The following is a 22,638-nucleotide window of genomic DNA, read 5'->3' as shown; positions in this document are numbered from 1 at the left end:
TTTCTCCTGTTTTGACCAAATTAGGATGACTCAACTTTTTCCCACCTGGACACAAACTTAACCTTTGACTGTCCCAAGTAAAACAGAGCTTAAGTCAAGAATTCAATAAACAACAAATGTTCAGACTAAAAAATCAAAATGCAACAGGGGTTTCTGACAACCGACAAGACAACAATTCGAGGAAACTCCATTCTCTGACAACCTCAAAGATGAAAACGAACAGGATGTTGCAAACTCGCCCATCCAAGGTGGAATAACCATTTTTGCTTGTTCACTTTCAATCCAATCAGGAATGAGATAAATGGGCACGACGGGTCGAACAGCCTCCTTAGCGCACTGTTGGGCAAAGTTTAAAACTTTTGCAAAGCCACGCACAGCTCGTGAACTTCTTCCCGAGACCAACTTCTTGGCTTTAATGTTTCGGAACGAAACCGCGCATCAACAATCAGCTTCTCCTGTCAACCAAACCGCGCCCACACGACCTCGGCACCGGACCGGGTGCCCAGCGCCCCTCTCCGGCCGGGTGCCCAGCGCCCCTCTCGCTCCTCGTTCTCAGCTGGACCGTACTCACCTCGCAGCTCCCAGCCACAGAAGTTCACCGGCCCCCGAGGATGCCAGAGGCGGATGGGGATCCGGGAACCGCCCCCGACGGGGCGGAGCCGTCCTGTCCACACAGGAGCTGGAGGATTTACGGAACCACGTCCTTGCTCACGATCGGCGGCGAAAACTCCTCTTTCATTTTCAAACGCTCAGCTGGCCGTTTAATGATTTTTTTCCAGTTCATTCTTGGGAACCTGCCGGCAGCATCTCTCATCGCCCTGGGAAAGGGGCGCGGAATTCTCGCCTTGAACTCGAGAAGGAGCTAAAATGGATCTGGAGAGCTTCAGCGACTGATCTGGCAGGTGGGCTCCCCAAGACAGTGGAACCACCTCACACATGTGGTGGCCAGGTGGGGTTCTGGTTGCCCTGACACTTGGTTTGTGATGCCCCTGCTCCCCTTCGGTCCTCCTGGGCGAAGGGTGGTCGTGGGGACCATCTCCCACTGCGACACAAATCTTCAGGTGGCCTGAACTTCCCTTGTCAAGTCGCAAAATCTCCACCCCCCCCCCCCCCCCCCCCTTCATACTGACCTGATTGCGCCTCCGAGGCGCCGACCCTCCTCCGGGACGGCTAATCCGCTCCGCCAATTCACCTGAACAGCTCCTTAGGGGCAGGCTGATGATGTCACGGTGACACAGTCGCGCGAATTTTAAAACACGGAGGAGATCAGAGTTTCAATAGCATTAAAGGGCCTCACCGAGGATTCGGCATATCTTAGACTCAACGCTGAGACAGGCCGATAACATCGTATGCATTTGCCTTGCCTGTCAGAAATAAAACTTCTCACACATGAGTCTCTTTAAAACTGATGACACGACAAGCTTTATTTACAAGTCTGCAGAGTTGGACTCAACTGGTTTCTCACCAGTTAAGCCCCGATACATACAGTGCATTGATTTTTATACCCTTATTATTTGCCCTTCCCCTTCTTATTAATACTGTTTTAATTGGTTAGTATTGCAAAAGCATTCTAAGTACAACTGCATTTTTAATTATCACGTTCGTTACGTACGCTGTGAACTCTACATTCACTAAATTCTGTTTCTCACCCTTCTTATCAATCTTTTGTCTCCTGCATGTCTCTCACTATGACCATGAAAAGATATGTTTAAAAAAAAAACATATCCAGCTGAACTTTTTGTCCTTGGCTGCTAGTAAGCTCCCTGTCCGTTCTGGCTTCCCTTTTTATGATTAATCATCACATTTTAACTTAAGCCATTTTAACCTAAATTCTCTATATATAACAATCCACCCCTTTCTCTCTTTAAAATGTGTGTATGCAAAACCAGAGTCCATCAGGGCAAGGTGGGCCTGAGTCACCCTTCCAACCGTTAAGAGGGAAAGGAGTGGTATTAGGAATCTGTATATAATGACCCATATTATTTCCTTCTTTTTCCACACAAGGGGTATATGGATGTTGGGTGGTATTTTCTGCCCAGCATTTCTCAGGAACTGAGGTATGGGAAATAAAATTACCCTCCTTTCTTCCCCAAATGTGGTCCTGAAACAGGACCACTGTGTCTCTGCATTTCTTACATTTCACACCTGATAAAGACATAGGCAAACTAAGAAAAATCAAAGAACATAACAATAACATTGTGAATCAAGTCTTTCTGCGAAATCGCAAGGTAAGAGGTTTTTCTCCAGGAACACAAGTCCAATCTGAGTTCGTATCAGGGTCCTGAGGCGCCTCTACAGGTCCCTTAAATCTGGATGCGTGCGTCCACCCCTTCTCTCTTGTTCGTGTTGCAGCTTCTGTAGTTAAGAGAACTTGGTATGGACCTTCCCACTGGGGCTGGAGTTTTTCAGTCTTCCAGGTCTTGATAAGAATCCAGTCTCCTGGTTCCACTTTGTGTAAAGAAAAGTCTAGAGGCGGTGTTTGTGCCAATAGTCCTCTCTTTCGTAAATCTGTAAGAGAGCGTGACAGTGCCTGTAAATAGTTCCTAACAAATATATCCCCTTCCCCCAAGGTGGGACACCCCTCAACTGTACTCCAGAAGGGAAGTCCAAACATCATTTCATAAGGGGACAACCCTACATCTTTTCGTGGGGCAGTACGAATTCTCAATAAAGCCAGGGGCAGACACTTTATCCAAGGCATTTTAGTTTCCACCATTAATTTTGTCAATTGCATTTTTAGGGTTCCATTCATACGTTCAACCTTCCCTGAGCTTTGTGGATGCCAAGGGGTATGTAATTTCCAAGAGACCTGTAATGCATTACAAATCAATTGCTGGATTTTTGAAGAAAAATGTGGACCCCTGTCTGAGTCTATAGAATCCATTATACCATATCTGGGGATTATCTGCTCTAGGAGGAGGCGAGCTACTGTAGAGGCTGTAGTATTTATTGTTGGGAAGGCTTCTACCCATCGGGTAAAGTGATCTATTATCACCAACAGATATTTCCATCTTTGAACTTGAGGTAACTCTGTGAAGTCAATCTGGATACGTTGAAAAGGGCGTATGGCTAATGGTTGACCTCCCATGGTCCCTGTCCTCATTATCTTCTTATTAATTTTTGTGCATAGGTAACAATTTTGCACCTCTTGTTGGGCCAAGGTGTAGATTCCCTTACACACATATTCTCGAAGCACTGTGTCACATAAGGCTTGAGTGCCCCAGTGGCTCTGTTGATGCAGGTGTTTTAAAATGTTGCGAGTTATTTCTTTATTTAGAACAGTTCTTCCATCTGGTGTTTTCCATGTTCCATCAGGTAATTGGCTTGCGCCCAGCTGATCCATGTTCTTTTCTTCCTTAGCAGTGAAAATGGGAGCTGTCTTTATGCCTTGCCTTATTGGGATTAAAGTCAGCAAACGGACTTCTTGTTGCATGGCTGCTCTTTTGGCTTCTTCATCAGCCAGTCTGTTTCCAATTGCTGTCGGGTTATCTCCCCTTTGATGGCTTGGTATGTAGACCACTGCTATTTCTTGGGGTAATGTTAAGGCTTCTAAAGTCAGAGTAATCATCTGTTCGTGTGCCAATTCCTTTCCTCTTGATGTAATTAGACCACGCTCCTTCCAGATCTTACCAAAGGTATGCACTACCCCGTATGCGTATTTGGAATCTGTGTAAATTGTTCCAATTTTCTTTGCCAGTATTCTGAGGGCTCTCTGCAAGGCATATAGTTCACAGGATTGTGCTGACCAGCTTCCGGGTAGTCTCGTGGATTCTACTACTTTCCAAGTATTTCCTTCTATTATAGCATACCCATTTCTTCTCATTCCGTCAACACATCTGGCGGAGCCGTCAATGTAGAATTCATATCCTTCTCCCAGCGGAGTATCGCAAAGGTCTTCTCGGGTCTTGGTCTGAAGATCTGTCAACTCGACACAGTCATGCTCCACCTCTTTCTCTGTTTCACTGCCGTATAAAAACTGAGCTGGGTTGCAGCTATTAATTTTTGCAAACTGTAAATCTTCTCCGACCATTAAAATGGTTTCATACTTTAATATGCGAGAATCAGTCAGCCATCGATGGGCAGTTTGTGTTAATAAAACACTCACAGAATGGGAGGTGTACACAGTCATCTTTCCTCCAAAAGTAAGTTTACGTGCTTCCTCTACCAACAGAGCAGCAGCCGCTACTCCCTGGATACACGTCGGCCATCCGCGAGACACTGGGTCCATCATTTTGGAAAGGAAAGCCACTGGGTGTCGCTGACCACCTTTTTCCTGTGTTAAAACTCCCACAGCTGTTCCTTGGTTATGAGTGACAAATAGCTGGAAGGGCTGTTTTAAAGAGGGCAGAGTGAGCACTGGGGCTCGTGTTAGGCGATGTTTCAAGTCCTCGAACCATCCCTCCTCCTCCTGGGTCCATTTCAATGGATAGTCATTTTCATTTGTCAGTTTATCATACATAAACTTCACCAAAGCTGAGTAGTCCTCTATCCATAACCTACAGTATCCTAAGAGTCCCAGGAATTGTCTTATTTCCTTCTTATTACGGGGTAAAGGCATTCTAGTGATTCCCACAATTCGTTCAGGGGTAATTCGTTTCTGTCCTTTACTTATCTGGTGTCCCAGATATATCACAGTTTTCTCAACAAACTGTAACTTGTTTCTGGATACTCGTAGACCCTTTTTCCCCAGATAATTCAAGAGTCTAATGGTCTCTCTCCTCATTTCTTGTTCCTTGGGTCCTGATAATAGTAAATCATCCACATACTGCATTAGTTGGGAATCATCAGATTGTGGATAGTTCATCAGGATTTGTTCTAGCATTTGTCCAAACAGGTTTGGAGATTCAGTGAACCCTTGGGGCAATACAGTCCACCGAAACTGTCTCCGTCTACCTGTCCATGGATTTTCCCATTCAAACGCAAACATATCTCTACTTTCCTCTTCTAACGGACAAGTCCAGAAGGCATCCTTCAAGTCGATAACACTAAACCACTCATGGTCTGGGGGAATCCGACTCATAATAGTATAGGGATTAGGCACCACTGGGTGGCGGGTCTGAACAATAGCATTCAAACTTCTTAGATCCTGAACTAGGCGATAGGATCCATCTGACTTTTTTACTGGGAGTATAGGGGTGTTATAAGGTGACATGCATTCTTCTAATAGTCCGTCTCGTATTAAAGTCTCAATTACCGGCTGTAGCCCTTTTCTCCCTTCCAAAGAAATAGGATACTGACGTTTCCTTACCGGCTGATGACCTGGTATTAATGTGACATGTAAAGGTGGGATGTCCAGACCTCCTCGATTTCCCTCCTTATACCAGACTCTCTCGTCAATCTGCCGTTCATCCTCTTCCTTTAAAGCGCAGAGGTGGACTCGCACTTCTCCGTCCACAGGGAGAGCACCCAAACCTAGGAGAGCCTGTAAGTCCCTTCCTAGGAGGTTAAATCCAGCCGAAGGTAATAACAAGAGGTCTTGTACCCCTTCTCTTTCTTCCAGTTTCACTGTTACTTGGGGAATTATTGATACCATTCTGGGAGCTCCTTCTATCCCAGAAATTGTCAAATTACTTTTTATAGGCTCAGTTCCGATTGGCACAGTTATTACACTACTTCGTTCCGCTCCTGTGTCCACCATAAACACCACCTCTTCTCCCTTGGGACCAATTTTTAGTTTTACCAGGGGTTCCCTCTTATATTTGGTCCCTAACATTTGGAACCCCTGACACCCCTAATCTTCTTCCATAAGTTTGAGGGCACGCAATTCCCTCTTGTATCGGGGGCATTCCCTCTTAAAGTGTCCTTCCTCATTGCAGTAATAGCATTTAACAAATCTCCGGGGTCTTCCCTCTCTTGGATATTTTGGATTGTTTAGAGGAAGGTTTTGTTTTCTTTCCCCTCTGGATTCAGCATTCATCTGTCGGATAGTCTGTACCATAACCTTTGTCGCCTTCTTTTGATCTTCTTCTTCTCTCTGCACATATACTTTTTGTGCCTTTTTTAACAGTTCACTTAGGGGTTTTTCACTCCAGTCCTCCTCCTTTTCTAGTTTCTTTCTAATGTCTTGCCATGATTTGGAAACAAATTCAATTCGAATAAGCTGTTCACCCATTGGTGTACTAGGGTCCACACCAGCATACTGTTGGACATTCTTTCTCACCCTCTCCAAAAAATCAGTAGGGGACTCGTCTTTCCCCTGGTGGTTCCCAAATGCCTTGGTAAAATTGTGACCCTTTGGCACAGCCTCCCGTATCCCTTTAATTGTCCACTCTCTATATTGTCTCATACTTGCCAATCCCTCGGGTGTTCGTTTGTCCCACCTGGGTTCATTTAAGGGATATTTTTGTTCATGGGGTCTAGGGTCCCCAGGTTGTTCATATTCCCACATGAGGAGGGCAGCCCGTCGAATCATCTGCCTCTCCTGGGGTGAAAATAATGTTCCCATTATTGCCTGCATCTCTTCCCACGTATATGTGTTTGGTCCCAAGAATTGGTCAAGCTGTTCAGCCAGTCCTATAGGATCTTCCAATAACTTTTTCATTTCTTTCTTAAATCCCCGCACCTCTGTACTAGTTAGGGGAACATTCACATATCCCGTTCCCCCTCCCGGTCCTCCCATAGGAACTTCTCTCAGGGGATTTAGGTTTATTGAAAACTTTGATGGTCCTGGACCAGTCTGGGATCTTGTCCAGGGTCGGTTTACCGGTGGAAGTTTAGGGTCCGACTCCCTTAATTCATCCTTTTTATCCCGGCCCCCTTCGGGGCAATCAGATTCATCACCTTTCCCCTCCGGTAATAAGCTTTCCTCGGGCGCAGTAGGCACCGGGGGAATATAAGGAGGGGGAAGGTTGTCCAGAGGTTCCCATTTCTTTTCTCCTGCCACTCTCAATTTAAAACATTCTGTTAAGGATCCTGGCCAGGGAACCCAACAAAATGCATATGCTGACTCTTCTTGATTCACCTTTGGTCTCGAATTTACATATATGTTTAATGCTTGTCTAACCCAATCCTCATCAGATCCAAATTTCGGCCACCAGACCGAGGAACCTTTAATAGGTTGTTTTGACCAAAGGAGACAATATTGGACCATCTTTTTCTTGTTTTTGTCCCGATATCTTTTACTATCCCAATTTTCAAACATTCTCCCCAAAGGGCTGTCAAGGGGTACTCCCAGGAATTGTCCTGAATTTTCAGACGAGCCCTTAGATTTTGATCCTCCCATTTTCCCACCTAGATCTGTTTATCGTTGCTGAGGACCCTCTCGTTCTGGACCCTACTCCCTTCTTCTCAGACGCCTCGTCGGAGGTGCTGTCCCTCCTTCGGTTACCGCTGAGGTTTTCCTGGGGTTGACCCCTCTCTTCTCGGCACTTCGTCGGAGGTGCTGTCCCTCCTTCGGTTACCGCCGAGGTTTCCCTGGGGTCTATCCTAGAGTCCCGCGACAGGGTTCTCACACAACGACAAAAGATCTATACTTAATCTATTCCGTTAGGTTTTTATCTAAACAGGTGTATCCCGTTACACCTGTTACCCAATCCCCACACCACAATCGTAAGTCGTCACTTACCGGTGTCTTCCCGGGGATTGAACCGTCACCCTTCTCCTCTCCGTCTTGTCGTGTCACCCTGTCCGGATACCACTCGCTCAAGCCGCCCGAAGCGACGAGCAAGGGACTAGGAGCCGCTGAACTCAGCGGGGTGCACCACCTCCGATGTCCCTCTTCTCGCCTCCCCTCACGGCCGGAGTGTAGATCCCGGACGAGCCCCCATTTGTCAGAAATAAAACTTCTCACACATGAGTCTCTTTAAAACTGATGACACGACAAGCTTTATTTACAAGTCTGCAGAGTTGGACTCAACTGGTTTCTCACCAGTTAAGCCCCGATACATACAGTGCATTGATTTTTATACCCTTATTGTTTGCCCTTCCCCTTCTTATTAATACTGTTTTAATTGGTTAGTATTGCAAAAGCATTCTAAGTACAACTGCATTTTTAATTATCACGTTCGTTACGTACGCTGCGAACTCTACATACACTAAATTCTGTTTCTCACCCTTCTTATCAATCTTTTGTCTCCTGCATGTCTCTCACTATGACCATGAAAAGATATGTTTAAAAAAAAACATATCCAGCTGAACTTTTTGTCCTTGGCTGCTAGTAAGCTCCCTGTCCGTTCTGGCTTCCCTTTTTATGATTAATCATCACATTTTAACTTAAGCCATTTTAACCTAAATTCTCTATATATAACATTGCCTGCTCCCGGTCTGCCATAATCCGGTGGTCTTCTGCATCGGCACGGCGGCGGGCGGATCTACGGCTCCAGTTGGCCATCCTCCACGGGCTCCGGAGGGCGTTCCCAGGCGCCTCTGGTTGAAGAGGCCCTTTCAGGTGGACCAGGTAACGCTTAGGCCTTTTAGGGCTCCCATCTGCAAGGTGAGACACAGTTTAAAATCCGCCTCTGCCGCCGCCCTCCTCACAGAGAGGAGGTTGGAAGGCTCGTCAAATGGCGCGAGATGAGTCTTAACGTGGACAAGACAATTGAGATGATTGTGGACTTCAGGAGGATAAAGGTTGACTATTTTCCATGACGCATCCATGGTTCTGTCATGGATAGAGTGGCAAGCACAAAGTTCCTTGGTGTGCATATGAAGGATGACCTATCCTGCCCCCACAACACTTCCTCATTAGTCAGGAAGGTGCAGGTGGTTTTAGCCTTATAAGGCAACAAGCATGATGTTTTGCAGGAGCCCATTCGAGTGTCCCAAAATATTCATGTATCTTTTTATTTAAACTCTTATGTGATTATGATGTGCTGTATATTGTGTGTGTGCACCATGGTCTAGAGAAACACTGTGGGTTAGATGATAATGAACAGGAACTTGAAGCGATCCACTTTGGAAGGTTAAACTTGAAGGCAGTTAATGGCAGGATTCTTTTTTTTTGGAAAATTTTATTTATTGAATCGTGATGCATATGTTAAAACATACAATTAATGAATAAAACTTTTAAAAAATACACAAAATACATACATGACCTTTTAATCCCCTACAAATCCCCCACCCCCCTTCCCTCACCCACCCACCTCCCTCTAACCTACCCCAAAAGAAGAAAGAAGGAAAAAGGAGATCACCCATAAAATTCATTACCATGGTTCGGAGCAGCACTAACTATGGTGCTGTGAGGGGATTTAACAATTCAACCACGTATAATCCAAATACGAACTCCGAGTTTTACAATAAAAAAGATAATTATCACGTAAATTATATGTTATCATTTCCAATAGAATACAAGATCTCATCTCTGTAGTGATATGATTGTATGTGCTGGCTGGCCCTTCCTCCAGGTGTCCTTCTACCTTGGCTCCTCCCTTAGTCCTACCCATGTGACCCCAGGTCATAAAGGTCGAGTCCCCTCTCCTTCTCACTCATTCCTAGCCTTGGACCCAGGCCAGCAGTCTCTAGTACAATAAAGCCTACCGTTCCCCTCAGTCTTTGCCTGAGTCATTATTGGGACTACTGATAGCGCCCAACAATTTATTGTACTAGATTTTGGAGGTCTCCGGTAATGGAGAAATTGCTGCGCTCAGAGCGGCTCGAAGTTAACCCCAACTCCCCGGTTGGAGAGGGGCGCTGGGCACCCGGTCGGAGAGGGGCTCTTTGAGCAGTGGATGCATTGTGGCACATAGTGTCATTGCCCCCGACCCAGACTGCATGCGACCCCTCATGGAGTTTCCTGTCCCAGACTCCCTGAAGGCACTTACGAGGTGCCTGGGGCTGTTTTCATATAATTCACAATAGGTGCCCAACTACGCCGATAAGGCCCACACCCTAATTCAGTCAATTAGCTTCGCATTATTAGCGGAGGGCCAGGCTGCTTTTGAACAAATTAGAGGAGACATTGCTAAGGCCACGATGGATGCCGTGGATGAATCTGTCCCCTTTCAGGTGGAGAGTGATGTCTCCGATGTCGCACTGGCTGCCATGTTAAACTAGGCAGGCAGGCACCCTGCACGGTCCCGAATTCCGGTACTCTTCCGTTGAGAAGGAGGCTCAAGCTATCGTTGAGGCAGTGTGCCACTGGCGACACTACCTAGCCAGTAAAAGCAGTGGCCTTCACGTTCAGTGCCAAACAATGGGGTAAAATCAAGAACGACAAGGTTATGAGGTGGAAGATAGAATTGTCTACCTACAACTATGACATCTTGTACTGGTCAGGTAAGCTCAATGACCCCCCCAAGGGACATGCGCCCTATCCCGAGGGAAGTGTGCCAGCGCGATTCTCGACCGTCTCCAGATTCTACATGACCACCTATGTCACCCTGGAGTCACGAGGTTGTATCATTTCGTCAAAACGCGAAACCTCCTGTACTCCATAGAGGATGTCCAGTCCACGACCAGAAGCTGCTAAATCTGCACCGAGTGTAAACCCCAGTTCTACCAGCCAGAAAAGGCACACCTCATCAAGGCCACCCACCCTTTCGAACGACTCAATATCGATTTCAAGGACCTCCTTCCAACCACAAATAGGAACGCCTACTTCCTGATGGTGGTGGACGAATTCTCCAGGTTCTCCTTTGCAATCCCCTGCTCAGATATGACCTTGGCTATGGTCATCAAGGTCCTGAGCAGCATTTTTAATCTATTCGGGTACCCCAACTATATTCATAGTGACCGGGGGACCTTGTTCATGAGTGAGGAGCAACATTAGTACTTTTTGACCAGAGGCATAGCCACGAGCAGGACCACCAGCTATAACCCCAGAGGTAATGGCCAAGTGGAAAGGAAGAATGACACCATCTGGAAGGTGACGCTTCTAGCCCTCAGATCTAAACATTTGCCAGTATCCCACTAGCAGGACATCTTGCCCAGTCCTCCATGCCATGTAGTCTTTTCTATGTACTGCTACTATCACCACCCCGCATGAATGCCTCTTTGCTTTTCTGAGGAGATCGGCGAATGGTTCCTCCAGGGCCGGTTTTGCTTCAGAAGCATGTCAAGGGCCATAAGACGGACCCACTGGCTGAAGCGGTGCACCTCATACATGCAAACCCTCAATACGCATTTGTGAGGTACTCAGATGGCCACGAGGACACTGTGCCAATACGAGACCTGGCAAGGGCTGGAGATTCTGAGACCGCCTTGCCGGTTACTGACCACGCGACAGACCCTATTGTGCTGCATCAGAGCTCAACCCTGGAGCCTGAGCTGCCTGCCTTGTAGCCGGATGGCCAGGCATCTATCCCCCATGCAGCAGCGGAGTACTTCCCAGCACTCCGGGAGTCCACCACTGACACCCCTTTTCAGACAGTCCCTATAGTGGACATTCCCCTTCTCGGAGGAGCACTGTATGGACAGAGGAGGTCACCTGAATGGCTTAACATCTAGCTGTTGTGGGGGGGGGGGGTCTATTGTGCTTTGAACTGCTGCTGTTGTGTTACTGTATTGTAGCTGTTACTATGGTTGTTGTATCACCCCTGGTTGTTGATTGTTTTCCAGTGGGTTCCATTTTTTTTAAAGGGGAGGTGAATGTAGTGATATGATTGTGTGTGCTGGCTGGCCCTTCCTCCAGGTGTCCTTGTACCTTGGCTCCTCCCTTAGTCTTACTCATGTGACCTCGGTCCATAAAGGTCGAGTCCTCTCTCCTTCCCGCTCATTTCCTAGCCCTGGACCTGGGCCAGCAGTCTCTAGTACAATAAAGCCCATTGTTCCCCTCAGTCTTTGTCCGAGTCATTATTGGGGCTACCGATAGCGCCCAACAATCTCCATATGCCATCTCTGAATACTCAAATCAATCTAATTTTCCAAGTAATTGCCAAACATTTTCTCACCACATCTAAAGCAATTTGAAATCTATTTAATTTTAATTCTAAACTAATCCTCTTAATATACCCAACCAAAATACTGAAGGATCTAATGAAAATTTCACTTTCAAAATAACTTCTAAAAATTCCTTAAGTCTATTTCTAAAAGGTTTCACTGCTTCAGAAGACCAAGTAGAATGTAAAAAAAGAACCCACATCCTTATGGCATCTAAAACATAAATCCGAAGAAATAAAATTACATTTCCTTAATTTTTCTGGAGTTAAATATAATTGATGAATAAAATTATAATGAACCAATCGATACCTTACATTTACAATTTTAGTCATACTATCCCTACATAAACTCATCCAATCATCCTGAGAGATACATATACCTAAATGTTTCTCCAATTTTAATCTAAATTTATGATTATCCGGCTTTAGCATTTTATTCTGTAAACAAAGGATACATCTCAGATACAAATAAATCCCTTCTTGCCAGCCTCGCTAAGTAAAATTTCAAACTTAGACCTTCTAGGTAACCGTAAAATATTCCCCAAATTATCCAACAATAATGCTTTCATTTGATAATAAAAAAAGAGAGTATTTGAAGATGTATCATATTTCTCCATCATTCTTTGAAAAGAAATAAAATATCCTGCTTCATAACAATCTTCTACCAATTTAATACCATTTTGATCCCATAACTTCAAAAGTTGATTATTAAGTGTAAAGGGGAAAAGCTTATTTTGAAAGAACGGAGTTTTACCTGAAATCTTACCTTGAGTACATATAGTCTCATTTTTTTAATACCATAAATCCATTAAGTGTTTCAAAACAGGTAAATTAGAATTACTCAGTAACTTAGGATTCCATCTATAAATGAACATCCATCTTCTCACCAATTTGAGATAATTCAATATTAGCCCATATCAAAGGTTTATCTATTTCAAACATCCAATTAATAAATTTAAATTGTGCTGCATCATAATAATTTTGAAAATTAGGAAGTTGCAAATCTCCTAATTCATATTTCCCATTTAATTTCTGTAATGATATCCTTACCATTTTATACTTACATTAAAAATTCCTCACAGAGGCATTTAAATCCTTAAAAAATTTTTCAGAAAACTTACTAGGAATAGACTGCAAAAAATACTGATTTGGAGGAAATATACTCATTTTAATACAATTAACTCATCCTATTAACGTAATCAGTAAATCTTTCCATCCATTCAAAATATATTTAATTTTGGACAATAATGGTAAATAATTTAATTCATATAAATGACTATAATTACAATATCCTTAACACCTAAATACTTAATCTGATCTAACCATTTAAATTTCACAATATGTCTACATCTATTTCAGCTAGGGCATAATCTCACTCTTTTCCCAATTAATTTTATAACCTCATATCTCACCATACAGCTCCAATCTATCATGTAAACTCCTCAAAGAATTATGAGGTTCTGTAAAATATATCAAAACATCATTTGCAAACAAGTTTAAAGTCATCAGATTTCTCCTTAATACCTTTAATATTCTTCTTCTTTGGCTTGGCTTCGCGGACGAAGATTTATGGAGGGGGTAAAAAGTCCACGTCAGCTGCAGGCTCGTTTGTGGCTGACAAGTCCGATGCGGGACAGGCAGACATGGTTGCAGCGGTTGCAGGGGAAAATTGGTTGGTTGGGGTTGGGTGTTGGGTTTTTCCTCCTTTGCCTTTTGTCAGTGAGGTGGGCTCTGCGGTCTTCTTCAAAGGAGGTTGCTGCCCACCAAACTGTGAGGCGCCAAGATGCACGGTTTGAGGCGTTATCAGCCCACTGGCGGTGGTCAATGTGGCAGGCACCAAGAGATTTCTTTAGGCAGTCCTTGTACCTTTTCTTTGGTGCACCTCTGTCACGGTGGCCAGTGGAGAGCTCACCATATAACACGATCTTGGGAAGGCGATGGTCCTCCATTCTGGAGACGTGACCCATCCAGCGCAGCTGGATCTTCAGCAGCGTGGACTCGATGCTGTCGACCTCTGCCATCTCGAGTACTTCGACGTTAGGGATGAAAGCGCTCCAATGGATGTTGAGGATGGAGCGGAGACAACGCTGGTGGAAGCGTTCTAGGAGCCGTAGGTGGTGCCGGTAGAGGACCCATGATTCGGAGCCGAACAGGAGTGTGGGTATGACAACGGCTCTGTATACGCTTATCTTTGAGGTTTTTCAGTTGGTTGTTTTTCCAGACTCTTTGGTGTAGTCTTTCAAAGGCGCTATTTGCCTTGGCGAGTCTGTTGTCTATCTCATTGTCGATCCTTGCATCTGATGAAATGGTGCAGCCGAGATAGGTAAACTGGTTGACCGTTTTGAGTTTTGTGTGCCCGATGGAGATGTGGGGGGGCTGGTAGTCATGGTGGGGAGCTGGCTGATGGAGGACCTCAGTTTTCTTCAGGCTGACTTCCAGGCCAAACATTTTGGCAGTTTCCTCAAAGCAGGACGTCAAGCGCTGAAGAGCTGGCTCTGAATGGGCAACTAAAGCGGCATCGTCTGCAAAGAGTAGTTCACGGACAAGTTTCTCTTGTGTCTTGGTGTGAGCTTGCAGGCGCCTCATATTGAAGAGACTGCCATCCGTGCGGTACCGGATGTAAACAGCGTCTTCGTTGTTGGGGTCTTTCATGGCTTGGTTCAGCATCATGCTGAAGAAGATTGAAAAGAGGGTTGGTGCAAGAACACAGCCTTGCTTCACGCCATTGTTAATGGAGAAGGGTTCAGAGAGCTCATTGCTGTATCTGACCCGACCTTGTTGGTTTTCGTGCAGTTGGATAATCATGTTGAGGAACTTTGGGGGACATCCAATGCACTCTAGTATTTGCCAAAGCCCTTTCCTGCTCACGGTGTCAAAGGCTTTGGTGAGGTCAACAAAGGTGATGTAGAGTCCTTTGTTTTGTTCTCTGCAATCGAACAACTGAAAAGTGGCAAAGCAGCAGGTATGGATGGAATCCCCCCAGAGGTCTGGAAGGCTGGCGGCAAAACTCTGCATGCCAAACTGCATGAGTTTTTCAAGCTTTGTTGGGACCAAGGAAAACTGCCTCAGGATCTTCGTGATGCCACCATCATCACCCTGTACAAAAACAAAGGCGAGAAATCAGACTGCTCAAACTACAGGGGAATCACGTTGCTCTCCATTGCAGGCAAAATCTTCGCTAGGATTCTACTAAATAGAATAATACCTAGTGTCGCCGAGAATATTCTCCCAGAATCACAGTGCGGCTTTCGCGCAAACAGAGGAACTACTGACATGGTCTTTGCCCTCAGACCTTTAATATTACCATCTTGTCTAATCACCTGAGCCAAAGTTTCAATAACTAATGCAAATAGAGCTGGTGACAAAGGGCAGCCTTGACTAGTTGATCTGGTCAACATAAAAGGTAAAAATAACTGTCCACGTCACGACTCTTGCAGTTGGTCTTCTATATAAAGCCTTAATCCAACCAATAAAAAAAGGGGCCAAATTTAAATTTCTCCCAAACTTTAAATAAAAAAACCTCCACTCTACTCTATCAAAGGCCTTTTCTGTATCCAACAAAATAATCATTGGTAAGTTGGATCCCTCCCGAGAAACATTAATTTAAAAAATAAACTTCACAATATTATTTGCTGAATAACAATTTTTAATAAAACCCACCTGGTCTAAATGAATTAAATCTGGTAAATATTTAGCCAACCTATTAGCTAGAACCTTGGCCACAATTTTATAATCAACATTTAATAGTGAAATTGGTCTATACGACCCTGCTTTCAATGGATCCCTATCTTCCTTAAAAATAACTATTAATTGCTTGAGAAAAAGAATCTGGAAAAGAATGAACCTCTGTCACCTGTTTCAATACACCCATCAATAAAGGAATTAATAACTCCTGAAATTATTTATAGAATTCAGAAGTAAAACCATCATCTCCTGAAGACTTCCCAATTGGCATGGATCGAAGTGCATCTATTCCTTCTTTAGCAGTAAAAGAAGCATCCAGATCTTTAATATCCTCACCACTCAAAAAGGGTAAATCCAAATCAGATAAAAAATAATTGTCAATTTTAACTCATCCTCTACTACTTCAGATGTATACAATTTTTCATACATTTTTCTAAAGACATTGTTCATTTCCTAAGGTTTATATGTAATCATTGATTCATGTCTAACAGCATTTATTGTTCTAAAAGCTTGTTCTATTTTTAACTGCCAAGCGAATACTTTATGAGCTCTTTCCCCTAATTTATAATATCTTTGTCTAGTTATCTGTAATAACCTCAAATTTATGCTTGTAATGAATTATAACATAACTTTATATTAATTAAACCTATTTTCTTAATTTCCATTTAATTTTGCTGTAGATCCTTTTCTAAAATCTCTATCTCCTTCTCCAATTTAACTACATCAGCTACATGCTGTTTTAATAATTTGTCCCCTCAAATATGCTTTTAAAGCATCCCATAAAACAAATTTACTATTAACTGAATCCATATTTATTTTCAAAAAAATCTGTATTTGATCTCTTATAAAATTACAAAATTCAACATTTTTCAACAACAAAAAATTAAATCATCAATATATATTGTCAATTCTCTCTGAATATTAATGTTATTAATAACAAAGAATGATCAAACAAAATCCTACTCTTATATTCGGCCTTCAATACCTGGCCTTGTAATTGTGCTGATACCAAAAATAAATCTATTCTAGAATAAGAATCATGTCAAAATGAATAAAAAGAAAAATCTTTCTCACTAGGATTTAACCTCTTCCATATATCTACTAAATTCATATCTTTCATTAACACCATAAATTGTTTAGCCATTCTAATTCTAATGACTGTTTTTGGAGATTTATTTAATAATGGATCCAAACAACAATTAAAAACACCTCCTAGCATAATTTTTTCATATGCTTGATTTAAATTAAGAAAGGAATCCAACACAAATTTCTCATCATCTATATTAGGAGCATTAAAGTCCAAGACTCAGAAAAAATGTACAACAAACTATTAAAAAGTCTACCAACTTACTTAATAACATATTCCAATTTAAAAGATAACTTTTTATTAATCAAAATAGCTACTCCTCTTGCTTTTGAATTCAACAAAGATGCTATAACTTGTCCAACCCAATCTCTTTTCAATTTCTGATGTTCCTTCTCAGTCAAATGTGTTTCTTGCAAAAAAGCAACAGCAACCTTCAATTTTTTAATATATGCCAAAACTCTTTTCCTCTTAATCGGATTATTAAGCCCATTAACATTAAAAGTCACAACATTTAAATTAGCCATCATTAAATTAATTTCAAAAACCAACTTACCATACACGATGAAAGTCCTCTCCATGGCAACCATACAAAAAAAGATGAATCTCTTAAAAAGAAAAAAAAACATATATAACCCCCCCTAAAAATCAATAATACTGTACTACCCCCTTCAATTATGTGGGAGTGACCAATGCCACAAAGTGGCCAACAACTTCAGAAGGATCAGAAGCATCATCACTAAAAAAATGGAAATGAAAGTCTCCATAGAAAACTTTAAGTACAGCAGGATATCGAAAAGCAAATTTGTATCCTTTCTTCCACAAAACAGCTTTGGCAGAATTAAATTCTTTAATCTTTTAACAACTCAAATCAGCATAAAAGAAAACTATTATTCTTAAACACCAAGGGGCCTTGATTACTTCTCACATTTTGAATTGCAACTCTTAAGATCAATTCTCTATTTTGATCAAGTAAACTTTTAATCAGGATAGAGCATGGAGCTTGACCAGGAAGAGGTTTCCTTCTTATCGCTCTATGAGCTCTATCCAATTCCAAACTATTTGGAAAATATTCTACCCCCAAAACTTTGGGAATCCACTTCTGAAAAAACTGAAGGGCCTGTACTGTGCTGTAATATTCTAATACCAAAACTCCAGTGTTGTGTCAGGTTCAGTGGGTTCACAGCGAGACAAATCTGGACACAAATATTACAATCAAAGGTAACTTTATTGAACACATGGGAGACGTCAAATGATACTTAATTACTCTACTAAACAACTACATAGACATTCATATCAGACTCAGTTTGGACTCCATTACTAGTGGCCACCTATTCCACACCTTACCCATGACTTTTCCAGCAATGTCCACCATAGCAACCTGGCATGGAGTGACTTGGACCAAGAGGCAGAGAGAAAGAAATGTGGGATGATGTATCGATGTTCACACTGGGCGTCTGTTCGATGATGACACTGAGTCATTTAACTGAACCAACCATAAGGCGAGCACTAATGGGTGGCTGGAATCCAAGCAAAATTGGCAGGTGATGCGACTTCTGAATAGGTTTCAGACGGGTAGGTCACATGATCCTCCGCAATGCTCCAGACAGGGAGGCCACATGTTACAATCCACATGTAACATTTCACCCCTCGGAGGTCACGTCACTTGCCAATCACTACCAATGCAATTAATAACTGGTTTCTAAACTGTAAAATCTAAGTAACATGTTATAACTGTAAAAAGTGTTTAAAACAATGCAAATCCAGTGGATCGATATATTCACAAGTGCCTTCTGCATGATGGATAAGGTGTATTATCAAACTCAATGACAATGCCTCACCAGCTCCTCCCTCCACCCCCGACCAAACAGGGTCATTGTGTTCCCGATGGAGCAGGGTGCCAGGGGCACTGCTCCCCAGTGTGAGGGGGAGGGAAGAGAAAGAAAATAGTCTGTTCACTGCCTGGTTTCTCCTGCTTAGCTGTGTGCACCTTTACCAGCAACATCTGTGAGCAGGCAGTGCAAGGTCATCCATAAGATGCCAAAGGCCTCTCTTGGGGAGCACATTCTGCACCTTGGCTTCACATTTGGGTGCTCCTTCAGCATAGAGCCCTGTCACTGTGCTATCCCATGGTGAGACAGGGGACAGGCCAGCAGGTGTACATCCAAGATGTACCCATATCCTCGTGGGAGCACCCCATTTTTCTGACACCAGGATGCCGTTCCTGCTCATGTTCCCTTTTTTTAAAACTATTTATTAGTTCAAAAAACAAATAGTATATGACATATACAACAATTAACCATAAACAAGAACGTTATTTTTTATATATAGAAAAAAAAGAAAAGAACCCCCCCCCCTTCAGCCAACTCTCCTAAGGAGAGCCATAAAGAAAGAAAAAAGAAAAAATATTAAAGAAAAATTAAATATACATATTAAGATCGAATCAATGTAAAGTGAAATGTAAATATTTTGAATATAACAACCACATTAGTAAAAAAATTATAATTATCATGCGAAACATAAGTAATTTTTTCCATTATTAAACAATATCTCATCTCATTATGCCATCTATTAATATCAATCATATTTGTATCTTTCCACGTACTAGCAATATATTTTTTAGCTACAGATAAAGCTAAATATACAAAAGCAAGCTGAAACTTATCTAATCCCAAACCTTTCAGAGGTTGCAAACTACCCAATAAAAATACTATCGGATCTAAAAGTATTTTAATCTTATACAGGTATTCTAAAAACAATTGAATTTTCTTCCAGAAAGATTGTATATGTGTACATCACCAAACAGCATGAAAAAAAGTTCCAACAGAATTACCACATCTAAAACACAAATCTGATTCATGAAAACCATACTTTTAAAATTTTTCAGGTGCTAAGTAAAATTGATGTAAAAAATTATAGTTAATCATTGCATAATGTGCATTTATCAATCTAGTTACACTATCATAACAAATATCTAACCAATCATCCTCGTAAAAAATAAAACCAATATCCGCTTCCCATTTACTTTTAGATCTATCCCAACCCTTTTTATCCATACCATCCTGTAATATTTGATACATAGATGAAATATAACTCTTCTCTGGTACCTTCACAAGAAAAGTCTCAAATTTAGTCATTTCAGGTAAAATCATATCTCTACCAAACATACGTTTTACCAAAGATCGAATTTGATAATAGAGAAACAAAAAGCTCTTGTCAATACCAAAACTGTCCCTCATCTGATTAAAAAGATAAAAATTTACCCTCTTTAAAACAATCTCCCAAATTTTTCACACCTTTAAATCTCAAATGCAATAAACTTCGATTATGTATTGAAAAAGAAATAAGTTGATTATTATACAATGGAGTCAAAGCCGATAATTTACCCTTAGAGCTTATCATTTTATTTTTCTTTATCCATAACTTCATTAAATGTTTTAGTATAGTATTTAAGTGTTTTAGTATTTAAGATTATGAAAGGGATAGACATAATGGATGTGGATAGACTATTTCTGTTAAGAGGAGGAAAGTTTAAAACAAGAGGACATGAGTTAAGAATTAAGGGGCAGAGGTTTAGAGGTAACATGAGGGGGAACTTCTTTACTCAGAGAGTGGTAGCTGTGTGGAATGATCTTCCGGGAGAAATAGTGGTGGCGGAGTCAATTGTATTATTTAAGAAAAGGTTGGACAGGATGAGAAGAAGATGGAGGGTTGTGGGCATTGTGCAGGGAGGTGGGATTAGAAAGGGGTGTTTGGTTCGGTGCGGACTAGAAGGGCCTAATGGCCTGTTTCCGTGCTGTAATTGTTATGTTATGTTATGTTATAGGCACATCATATTGTTGTAACAAATTTATATTCCATCTAAACAAAAATTGATGTATTTCAAATTCAGAAATATTTGCCATCTCAATTTTGGCCCAACTAGGAGGCCGTACCAAATGCATCAATGAACTAATAAATTTAAGTTGGTCTGCTTCATAATAATTTTGAAAATGTGATAAACGTAATCCCCTTAACTCATATTTCCAAGTTAATTTATTCAAAGCTACTCTCGAAAATCTACCTCTCCATAAAAACTCCCTTACCATTTTATTTAAGTCTTGAAAAAAAATATTATCAAGTAAATACGGAATAGATTGAAACAAATATTGTATATGTGGAAAAATATTCATCTTAATTGTATTTATTCTACCCAATAAATTAATAGGTAAATCTTTCCATTTAATCAAATCAGTTTAAATTTTTTTATTAACGGAACATAATTTAATTTATTCTCTTTGGCTTGGCTTCGCGGACGAAGATTTATGGAGGGGGTAAAAAGTCCACGTCAGCTGCAGGCTCGTTTGTGGCTGACCAGTCCGATGCGGGACAGGCAGACACGATTGCAGCGGTTGCAAGGGAAAATTGGTTGGTTGGGGTTGGGTGTTGGGTTTTTCCTCCTTTGCCTTTTGTCAGTGAGGTGGGCTCTGCGGTCTTCTTCAAAGGAGGCTGCTGCCCGCCAAACTGTGAGGCGCCAAGATGCACGGTTTGAGGCGTTATCAGCCCACTGGCGGTGGTCAATGTGGCAGGCACCAAGAGATTTCTTTAGGCAGTCCTTGTACCTTTTCTTTGGTGCACCTCTGTCACGGTGGCCAGTGGAGAGCTCGCCATATAATACGATCTTGGGAAGGCGATGGTCCTCCATTCTGGAGACGTGACCCATCCAGCGCAGCTGGATCTTCAGCAGCGTGGACTCGACATTGGCGACTTCAGGGGTTTCTACGAGGCTCTAAAGGCTGTGTACGGCCCCTCACCCCAAGTCCAAAGCCCGCTGCGCAGCTCAGACGGCAAAGTCCTCCTCAGCGACAAGATCTCCATCCTCAACCGATGGTCAGAACACTTCCAATCTCTTTTCAGTACCAACCGCTCAGTCCAAGATTCCGCCCTGCTCCAGCTCCCTCAACAGCCCCTAAGGCTAGAGCTGGATGAGGTTCCCACCCTGGATGAGACATATAAGGCAATCGAACAACTGAAAAGTGGCAAAGCAGCAGGTATGGATGGAATCCCCCCAGAAGTCTGGAAGGCTGGCGGCAAAACTCTGCATGCCAAACTGCATGAGTTTTTCAAGCTTTGTTGGGACCAAGGTAAACTGCCTCAGGATCTTCGTGATGCCACCATCATCACCCTGTACAAAAACAAAGGCGAGAAATCAGACTGCTCAAACTACAGGGGAATCACGTTGCTCTCCATTGCAGGCAAAATCTTCGCTAGGATTCTACTAAATAGAATAATACCTAGTGTCGCCGATTTAATTTATATAAAGATTGATAATTAACATTCAAAATTATAACCCAAATATTTAATTCGATCAGTCCATTTCAAATTAATAATATTCTTATAAACTGAATTATCTCCTTCACTTACCAGTAATATTTCACTCTTTTCCCAATTAACTTTATATCCAGAAAGACATCCATATTGTATTAAACACTCCTTCAAGTGCAAAAGTGACTGAGCTGGGTTTATTAAATACACTACGCCTTTAGCCTGAGAATTAAATGAAGACAAATATACATGCCCAATGCAGTCCCTCTTTAATTTCATACTTTCCTTCACATTCAAATGTGTTTCTTTTAAAAAAGCAATATCAATTTTCATTTTCTTAATATACGCCAAGACTCGCTTACGCTTAATCGTATTGTTTAATCCTCGAACATTAAAAGTAGCAAACCTCAACTTTGACATATCTACTATTATTACTAAATACCAATAATATCAACGTATATAGGCCCTCCAATAGGAAAAAAAAAATCACAAATTAAAAGCTAACTAAAATAAAAATTAAAAAAAAGAAAAGAAAATTGCCCCCCCCCAAAAAAAATCTACCAAAACGTAGTAATCCCTAAACAAAAATTGGGTGTGGGTCACCCACCAGTGGCTGATGACTAGTAAAGAACTTAGAGCAAATCTCTCCCTCCCCAGCCAAACAATGAATAACATCAAAATATCATAATATATAAAAAAAGTAGAATAATAAGAAAATTCTTCTGTTCATCCAAGAGATTCCAATCTCTGAGA

General features: G+C 42.0%; 1 protein-coding gene across 3 annotated transcripts in view; it reads right to left on the bottom strand.

Moving 5' to 3' along the window:
- cracr2aa (calcium release activated channel regulator 2Aa) overlaps positions 1–1,204 on the bottom strand; it is a 91,731-nt gene extending 90,527 nt beyond the window's left edge. For 2 of the 3 annotated variants that reach the window (XM_069884886.1, XM_069884888.1), the window contains exon 1: positions 1,131–1,204. The gene's annotated coding sequence lies outside the window, so the exon portion shown is untranslated. Of the gene's footprint in view, positions 1–571; positions 984–1,130 lie in introns of those variants that run through there. The other variant, XM_069884887.1, reaches the window with a different exon arrangement.
- Between the last annotated feature and the right edge of the window lie 21,434 nt (positions 1,205–22,638).

This window comes from Narcine bancroftii, chromosome 6 (assembly GCF_036971445.1).
Source record: "Narcine bancroftii isolate sNarBan1 chromosome 6, sNarBan1.hap1, whole genome shotgun sequence".
Lineage (NCBI taxonomy): Eukaryota > Metazoa > Chordata > Chondrichthyes > Torpediniformes > Narcinidae > Narcine > Narcine bancroftii.
The sequence above is the reverse complement of the archived record's forward strand: the minus strand, read 5'-3'. Positions and strand labels throughout refer to the sequence as shown.